This window comes from Quercus lobata, chromosome 2, assembly GCF_001633185.2.
Source record: "Quercus lobata isolate SW786 chromosome 2, ValleyOak3.0 Primary Assembly, whole genome shotgun sequence".
In the NCBI taxonomy this organism is placed as follows: Eukaryota; Viridiplantae; Streptophyta; class Magnoliopsida; order Fagales; family Fagaceae; genus Quercus; species Quercus lobata.
Window position 1 is genome coordinate 90,551,902 of NC_044905.1, and position 10,123 is coordinate 90,562,024.

The window sequence follows — 10,123 nt, forward strand, 5'->3', positions numbered from 1 at the left end:
ACCGAAGACCTCCGGGGTATTCGAGATACTACGTCGGCACAAATTGCGCCTGAATGCCGAGAAGTGCACTTTCGGAGTGGGGGGTGGTAAGTTCCTGGGATATCTGATCTCTACTTTGGGAATAGAAGCTAACCCTGACCAAATAGAGGCCGTGAACCGCCTCAAACCACCAAGCAATCCTAAAGAAGTGCAAGTGCTCACTAGAATGTTAGCCGCCCTGAACCGATTTATCTCCAAGTTTGCCGATCGCTGCCGGTCGTTTTATCAACTTCTGAAAAAGTGGAAGGGGTTTCGATGGGACGAGAGCTGTGATGAGGTTTTTCGAGAGCTAAAGGAATACTTGGCAAAGGCGCCGAGGTTGATAGCCCCGGAGCCCGTGGAGGATCTGTTTATGTACCTTGCAGTCACCGAACATGCCGTAAGTGCTGTGTTGCTAAGAGACCGGGGCGTTCAAATGCCAGTGTATTACGTGAGCAAAACCTTAGTAGATGCCGAGACAAGGTACCTACCCCTTGAAAAGTTAGTTTTAGCCCTAGTGCACGCCACGAGGAAGCTGCCACATTACTTCCAGGCACACACGGTGTTCGTCCTCACCGAGTATCCATTGCAGTCACTGTTAAAAAGATCTGACTTCACGGGTCGGATTGCCAAATGGGGGACTCGGTTGGGATCGTTTGACATAAGATACCGACCTAGAAGCTCGGTGAAGGGACAGGTTCTCGCTGATTTCATCGCAGAATTCACACCCAAGAACGAAGGCAAGGTAATCTGTAGTGCGGAGGTTCGCCCGTGGAGGGTATTTGTGGACGGCGCTTCAAATGCTATGGGGGCCGGGGCTGGTATTGTCATAATCACCCCTGAGGGTATACGACTGGAACACTCCTTCAGATTGGGGTTCAAAGCCTCGAACAATGAAGCTGAGTATGAGGCCCTACTGGCCGGGTTGAGGGCCGTATCGCATTTGGGCGCAAGGGATGTAGAGATTCACTCGGACTCTCGGCTGGTTGTTTATTAGATCACTGGGGACTTCAAGGCTCGAGACCCTCGAATGAAAGCTTATCTGAGTACGGCAAAATAGATTATCGGTCAGTTTACATCGGTAAAAATATCCCAAGTAGCCCGGTCCTAAAACAAGCACGCTGACTCCCTTGCCACATTAGCCTCATCGGCCACCGAGGACACGCCGCGGCTTATCACGATAGAACTTATAAGGGAGCCAAGCATATGTGTGAAGAGTGTCCCCGACCAAGCCGGAGTAGAGGTTGCGCAGGTAGCAGTGGCTGGTCCATGTTGGATGAACCCGATCATAGACTTCCTTACCGAAGATAAAGTTCCAGAGGATGAGACCGAGGCCAACAAGATTCGCCGGATGGCTCCCCGGTACTGGCTGTCTTCGGACCGAAAATTGTACCAAAGGTCCTTCGCAGGCCCTTACCTCTTGTGCCTACATCCCGAAAAAGTAAGAGAGCTTCTGACCGAGCTGCATGAGGGAGTGTGCGGCGGGCATGAAGGGGGACGATCTTTAGCACACAGAGCGATGACACAGGGTTTTTGGTGGCCGCAGATGCAGAAGGATGCCGCTGAATACGTTCGGTGTTGCGAACAGTGTCAAAAGCACGCTCCAATGATCCATCAGCCTGCAGGACGTCTAAATCCTGTCAGCAGCCCCTGGCCGTTTGCACAATGGGGGTTTGACATCCTCAGGCCATTCCCCCGAGCAACTGGGAACCGCCGTTTTGTATTGGTGGCTGTAGATTACTTCACAAAGTGGGCTGAAGCTGAAGCCTTGGCTAATATATGAGATACTGACGTGAAAAAGTTTGTATGGAAAAACATAGTTACAAGGTTTGGGGTGCCAAATTCGCTAGTAACAGACAATGGGCTACAGTTCGACAGCAACGCTTTTCGGACCTTCTGCAGCGAGCTCGGCATCAGGAACAAGTATTCAACCCCGGCATACCCACAAAGCAACGGCTAAGCTGAAGCAGTAAACAAGACTATATTGAACGGGCTGAAGAGAAGGTTGGATGGGGCGAAAGGAAGATGGGCAGAGGAGCTACCCAGCGTATTGTGGACTTACCGCACGACCCCTAAGAGATCCACGGGGGAAACCCCATTTTCTCTGACATACGGAGCATAAGCAGTAATACCAACCGAGGTGAGCTTATGCAATGCACGAGTCGCCGGGTTTGACCCCGTCTAGAACGCCGACCTGATGATGGAGAGTTTGGATTGGCTAGAAGAATGCAGGAAGACCGCGACCGTACGGCTCGCAGAGTATCAGCAGAAGCTGGCCCAAAGATACAACCGAAATGTAAAGAGGAGGGAATTCAGTGCCGGGGAACTAGTGTTAAGAAGGGTAGTGGGGAACATGCGGGACATGGCTGCAAGGAAGCTTGCTCAGAGTTGGGAGGGACCATATAGAGTCACAGCCATCGCAGGTGCAGGGGCCTACTACTTGGAAGACCTTGACGAGAGGCCGCTCCCCCGACCATGGAACGCCAACAACTTGAAGAAATTCTACGCATAATCACCGGTGTAAGCCAGAACTTGTATTCCATTGAAATTAAGAGCATGATGAACTTTTTTGTATATGTTGTCTTTGACTCCGTAATCGCACACCAAGAGAATCGCAAATAAAACTCTAAGGACAGAAGCCTGACCCTCGGCTCGATCAAAATCGCCGAGCAGGTAGAAACCTTACAAAGAAAACTCTAAGGATAGAAGCCTGACCCTCGGCTCAATCAAAATCGCCGAGGAGGTGGAAACCTTACAAATAAAACTCTAAGGACAGAAGCCTGACCCTCGGATCGATCAAAATCGCCGAGCAGGTGGAAACCTTACAAATAAAACTCTAAGGACAGAAGCCTGACCCTCGGATCGATCAAAATCGCCGAGCAGGTAGAAACCTTACAAATAAAACTCTAAGGACAGAAGCCTGACCCTCGGCTCGATCAATATCGCCAGCAGGTGGAAACCTTACAAACAAAACTCTAAGGACAGAAGCCTGACTCTCAGCTCGATCAAAATCGCTGAGCAGGTAGAAACCTTACAAATAAAACTCTAAGGACAGAAACCTGACCCTCGGCTCGATCAAAATCGCCGAGGAGGTGGAAACCTTACAAATAAAACTCTAAGGACAGAAGCCTGACCCTCGGCTCGATCAAAATCGCCGAGCAGGTAGAAACCTTACAAATAAAACTCTAAGGACAGAAGCCTGACCCTCGGCTCGATCAAAATCGCCGAGCAGGTGGAAACCTTACAAATAAAACTCTAAGGACAGAAGCCTGACCCTCGACTCGATCAAAATCGCCGAGCAGGTGAAAACCTTACAAATAAATCTCTAAGGACAGAAACCTGACCATCGGCTCAATCAAAATCGCCGAGCAGGTGGAAACCTTACAAATAAAACTCTAAGGACAGAAGCCTGACCCTCGGCTCGATCAAAATCGCCGAGCAGGTGGAAACCTTACAAATAAAACTCTAAGGACAGAAGCCTGACCCTCAGTTCAATCAAAATCACCGAGCAGGTGAAAACCTTACAAGTAAATGCTCTAAAGATGAAAACATGATTCTCGGTTAAACTAAAATCACCGAACAGGTCTAAATCTTATAATTAAATGCTCTAAGGACGAAAACATGATTTTCGGTTAAACTAAAATCACCAAGCATGATGAAAATCTAACCCTCTACGAATGCAAAGTCCACTAGTGCTCTCAAAATCCTCAAAGCACCGCACAACAGGTTTTGAGGGTATCATTCCATTAAGCGGCTAGAGCGTTGGCATGATTCAAGCAACACATACAAATAGATATAAAGTCATTCAGCAGATTGAAACAGGAAAAGAAAGCAGTCTATCAATTAAACAAACAAAGGCAACTGTTCAGTCACCACATCCCGGTGACGTAGGCAAATAAAACCAACAAAATAAAAATAAAATAATAAATAAAAGTAAAATCAGCTGGGAGGTTGGGTCGGCGGGGTCACTTCCTGCTGGGCGGTCAGGGGGAAAGGCGAATCCTCACCGAGAAGCTCCTGCACAGTCGGGATGCTGGTAGCTTCCATTTCCTCGGGCTCAGCGTGAGCGTCAATTTGTTCAACCAGCTCCCTCATACTGGCCGTCTCCTCCTCGTCAATAGCAACCGGGGCATCCTGGGCAGCAGGTACAGGGCTCGGGAACGGGATTTGGCCGGGGTCTCTCAGAGGCGAATCTTCGGGAACTCCCATTGCTTAGAGAGCGACAAACCACCCGGCCTTAAAACCCATATTCCGAGCCCGAGCCACCACCGGCTCTGCAGAATTTTTGGCATCCGCGAAACCTACGTCGTACCACTTTTGCTCCGCGGCCACCAAGCCTGCCCTGAGGTCGACTATCTCCTCGGCATTAGAAGTGTTAAGGCTGATGGCTTCGGCTAACTTGACCTCCGTCTCATTTTGCTTGGTCAGGAGCTCCGCATACCTCTTTTCGGCTAATGCCCGGTTCTTCTCCGCAGCAGCAGCCTTTTTCTCAGCAGACTCAGCAGCTTTCAGTTTTTCCTTAGCTGATTTCATCGCTGACTCCTGCGCCTCCCTTTCACGCTCATTTTCCTCAGCAAGATCCCGTGCCCGGGCAGCCACAATGTGTGCCATTTGAGCGGCCTAGCAAGCACAAAGGTTAGAAAAGAAGCAAAAGGAAATCTGTATGAAGGGGTAGATAGACAAAAGAATTACCGCAATGGCGTGCCACTCTAGCTTGCGCCCCACAGACTCCTCGGAGCCATCCTCAAAGGCATGCACATCATCGGGAAGAAGAAGCGCTTCAGCCAAAGTTTGGGCAATACGGCCGCCCTCGCCCTTCTCCCACATACGAACACAGACAGTTGAGGGCAATGGCTTGCCGTCCAACAGAAACTTTGGCTTCCACGCTGGAGCCACCTGAGAGGATGACGGACCTCCCGTGCCAGCTTCGGTTGCCGGCTCACGGATGACGATTCCCCCTGTTGGTCGGGGAGGAGTCTGGACAGCGGCATCTCCCAGGCCCGTGGAAGGTTGATCGGTGACTTTCTGTTTCTTATGGGCCCGTCTGGCCTACGAAGAGGGTGGAGGCTGAGGCACTTGACCCCGACCCTGAGAAGGTGGGGGCTGATTGGGCTGCCGGGCACCAGGCACGAACCAATCTATTGTCATGACCTTCCTGGATACCATCCTTCCACCAGGTTGGATTGCTTCAGCTAGCAGGGCAGCCGCTTCTATCGCTTGTTGTGGAGGCTCGGCGGTTGGATTCTCGGGGTCAGGTTGCTCTGGGACTTGGTCTTCTTGCTGTATGGCTTCGTGGGCTCTCTCCCTGAGGCGCCGAGATACCCGTTCCGCGGACTCGTCTCGCAAAGGGGCTAGCTCGTCCGAACAAGTAAACCGCCGACCAAATTCCCTCGCTTCCCCGGTTGTAAGCTTCGGCGGCAAAAAGTTTACGTACCGAACGTCTATATATAATAGCAGGGGGCTATCAACTATCAGTGCCTACTTGAAAGGCTGCCAGGTAGAATAAACCGGCTCCACTCCAAGGATTAAGTGCGAGGCCCGGAGTTGTCCGTCCCAATGCACGAATATCTCGGAACGAAGGACGAAGTTTAAATCCTTGGCGTGGACAGCTCTGAGGTCCTGAACAAACACTTTGCCGTCTGCAAAAGAACAAGTGACGCATTAGTCTCTAACAATAAAAAATTGTACTTCAATAAGAAGAAAAGAAGAGGTGGAGGAAAGCAATTATATGAAGCGGATGGTACGAACCCACTTCACGCCGTGTAAGGGGGCAATGGATCTCCCTGGCAAACCAATTGCCGCGCACCCTAACGAACTCCCCGGCGGAGTTCTTGTTCGAATCAGGTAGGCATGATATCAGCCGTACCCGAGCATCTCTTGTCTTTAGGTAATAATTGGTGGCTTTGCTCCCATAGAGGCTATACATTTGGTTAATGTCATGCTGGTCTAACTGTAAGTTAAAGGTGTGGTTCAACTTACTGACACAACTAACTACCCGGTAAAAATTGGGGGGAAGCTGGTCAGGGCACAGCCCATAGTAAGTGAGTGTGTTTATCAAGAGGGAATCTACGGGGAACCTGACCCCACCTTCTAAAATGGACATTAAAGGAAAGAAGGCTGTACCCCACCCTCGGTGGAGTTCAATATCACTCTCATGGCAGTAAGCCACATCCACGTCATCGGGAATATTAAATTTACTCCTAAAGGTGGCCAAAGCAGCCGGGGATTCTAGAAGGTAAGAGTATCCCATCTATAACGCCTAAAACTACAAAAGTGAACTCAAAGAAATAAAGCTGAAGGAACAGGAAGGGGAAGAAAAACTTACTTTGGGTTCTAAGGAGGAAAAGAACACTGAGCAAGCAAGCGCACAGAAATGTGGTCGGCAGAGAGTAAGCACTAAAGATCAGAGGCGAAGGAAAAATGGAATGGTGTTCAGAAGGGGACTATTTATAGAGCCAAAAAGAAATGGGGGAAGAAGAAACGCCTAATCAAGCAATAAATGGGCACAGTTTACGAGCGACCCAGCGAATGCCAAATGTAACCGATTCGCGCGCCACTTCGGTTCGCGAACCGTCAGGTAATAATGACGACTGCGCCTGGCGCCGCGAAACGGCGCGTCTTTTGAGATGGATATTAATAAGACGTAACAGTCATAAGTCCCAGGCTAGAAGATCCCCGAGGTCAAAAGGCCCAGACAGCTCCATGATTCCTCTCGGCGACCGAGTATGAATCAAGGGGGGGCTATTGTACGGCACCGAGATCCCAGGCCCATACAGGCCCTGGGCCCAGTCCCATACCGGCCTTGGGCGCAGGCCCATATAGGCCCTGGGCCCAATCCCATACCGGCCTTAGGCATAGGCTCAGCAGAAAGGTCCAGTTATCCTGCGCCCTTCTTGAAGCTTCCTTAATGTACAAACAAGTGTAGGGTATTGAATTCCAAGAGGTGATCGGTCAAACGTTCCCGGTCAAGTATATGAACCGTTCCTGAGAAAATGTGATATGCACAGGAAACCGAGTTGCCAAACATAATCGGTCAAGATGGAACCAAGTTCCAAGATCATAAATGCTGCACCGCCCTCTCACCTAAACATCCACTTTAATCAGATAATATTGGACCTTCAGTAGCACTAACGGTGACTGTAATCATAATCTCCCCACTAACCTTGGCTATAAATAGAAGAAAGTTGGGAGAAGAAGGGGTTCAGAAAAATTAAGGGAAAACAGTCAAGGAGAGAGTATCAACTGAGTGTTGCTTTGAGTCTCTCTGCCGAGAACGACCCATTGTAGGAAATTCTCAAGCCCACTACAAATAAATTGTGAGCCCAAGTGATCTAAGGCCCAGAAGTCTTATACTTGGTTCTTACAGTTGTCTTTTGGGAACATCGTCTCTTTGTCAAGCTTTCTCACTTTTTGTGCTTCCCTATCTTCCTCCTCTGTTTTAGATCTTTTTCCAGATGAGGCACATATTCCTTCTGTAGCTGCTCCTGATCCTCCTGTAGTTGCTCCTGATTTTCTTGTAGACTTCTCTGTCCAACCACCAAATATCACTGATCCCTTTCCTAGTTCACCCTTTAATGAACAGGTGGAAGATGAACAGGTTGAAGATGAGCTACCCAACCCCAACCTTGAGCTTGGGTCCTCTGCTCCTGCTCCGCCTGAAGATCTTGCACAAGACATTCCGCCTCGTCACTCAACTCGAGTAAGATCTATTCCTGCACATTTACTTGACTATCATTGTTACATTGCTCTTGCTACACTACATGAGCCTCACACCTATCGTGAGGCTTCCACTGACCCTTTATGGCAGATTGCAATGAAAGAGGAACTTGATGCATTATCTAAAAACCATACTTGGGATTTGGTGACACTCCCCCCCGGGAAATCTGTGGTTGGTTGTAAGTGGATCTACAAGATTAAGACTTACTCTGATGGATCCATTGAGCGCTACAAAGCTCGTCTTGTTGCAAAAGATTTTACATAGGAGTATGAGATTGATTATGAAGAGACCTTTGCTCCGATTGCTCGTATCTCATCTGTCCGTGCCCTCTTAGCTGTTGCTGCTGCCCGTAAATGGGATCTTTTTCAGATGGATGTCAAAAATGCATTCCTTAATGGGGATTTAAATGAAGAAGTTTATATGCAACCTCCTCCTGGTCTCTCTGTTAACTCAAACAAGGTTTGTTACCTTCGACGTGCACTTTATGGCCTTAAACGAGCTCCACGAGCTTGGTTTGCCAAATTCAGCTCTACCATCTCTCATTTGGGTTACATGGCCAGTCATTATGATTCTGCCTTATTTCTTCGTCGCACTGACAAAGGCACTATTTTACTTCTCCTGTATGTGGATGATATGATCATAATTGGTGATAACCTCAGTGGCATTCAAGAACTCAAGGATTTTCTCAGTCAGCAATTTGAGATGAAAGATCTTGGACATCTCAGCTACTTCTTGGGTCTTGAAATCACTCATTCAACAGATGGACTTTATCTTACTCAAGCTAAGTATGCTTCTGAACTCTTGTCTCGAGCTGGACTCACTGATAGCAAGACTGTTGACACTCCAATTGAGCTTAATGTGCATCTGACTCCCTCAAGAGGGAAACCATTGTCTAATCCCTCTCTTTACAGACGATTGGTTGGCAACCTAGTTTATCTCACAGTTACTCGTCCAGACATCTCCTATGCTGTTCATCAGGTGAGCCAGTATCTGTCTACTCCACGATCAACTCACTATACTGCTGTTTTGCGCATTCTTCGATACCTGAAGGGCAACCTCTTCCATGGCCTTTTCTACTCAACTCAGTCTCCTCTTGTACTCCGTGCATTCTCTGATGCTGATTGGGCAGGAGATCCCACTGATCGCAGGTCCACTACAGGTTATTGCTTTCTCCTTGGTTCTTCTTTGATTTCTTGGCGAAGTAAGAAACAAACTTTTGTGGCCCGCTCTAGTACTGAAGCAGAATATCGTGCCCTTGCTGATACCACATTTGAGCTCTTTTGGCTACGATGACTTCTTAAGGATTTAGGTGTGTCCACATCCTCTGCTACTCCCCTTTATTGTGACAACCAGAGTGTCATTCATATTACTCACAATGATGTCTTCCATGAACGGACTAAACACAACGAGATTGATTGTCATTTTATCCGTTATCATCTTGTCCATGGTGCTCTCAAGTTTTTCTCCGTCTCCTCCAAAGATCAACTTGCAGATATTTTCACCAAGTCACTTCCTAAGGGACGCACTCGTGATTTGGTTGACAACCTCAAGCTAGTCTCACATCCACCTTGAGTTTGAGGGGGGCTGTTAACGTATATTATGTTATGGGCTTTAGGCCCAGCTAGGTTACTTGTATAACACACTTGTACTTGTACTACACTTTACTTGTACCGCACACATGTCTCTTATATTAAGGCACTGATGTATATTCTTTGATTTATGAAATACAATACAATTATTCTGTATTTCTAACACATTCCATTGACAAAATTGTCTCTCTATCTCTCTCCTTTTTAATTTTTCTTGTGACTTGCTCAGACTAGCTCCAGCAAATTGCTTATCCTTTTGCTTTATAATATTTCTCACGCGTTCTATACTTCTACTAGATTACTATAATGATCACACCAACCAAGAAGATTTATAGCTCAATGAAAGCTTTCGTTCCACTGGCTTTTTATACTTCGATGTATATACATGGAAAGAAAAGAAAAGGACATGAAAACTATGAACGAATTACCTCACAAAGTAGAAAAAGCTTGAGAATAAAAACACCAAGTTACCATCTACTAACCACGTTAATGGTCAACTAAACCCTGTTGAAGTAAGCACTGAAACTCATAAACGTAAATTGAAAATAGAAGAAGAAGAAGTATAAACAGTGCTGTCTTATGTCTTATCTTAAGTGAAGCTGAGTTAAATGAGGAAACGGTGTCGTTCAAGTTATTAGAACGATATCGTTTTATGTACAGCTTCTTTAAGTGCGAAACGGTGTCGTCTCTTCCAGAAGTTCTCTGTGCAGTGAGTACGCAAGGTTCTTGGAGCATCTGTGTTGCAGTTACAGTTCCAGCAATAACCGTCAATCCAGCCAGGCTGTCACTCCTGCATTTA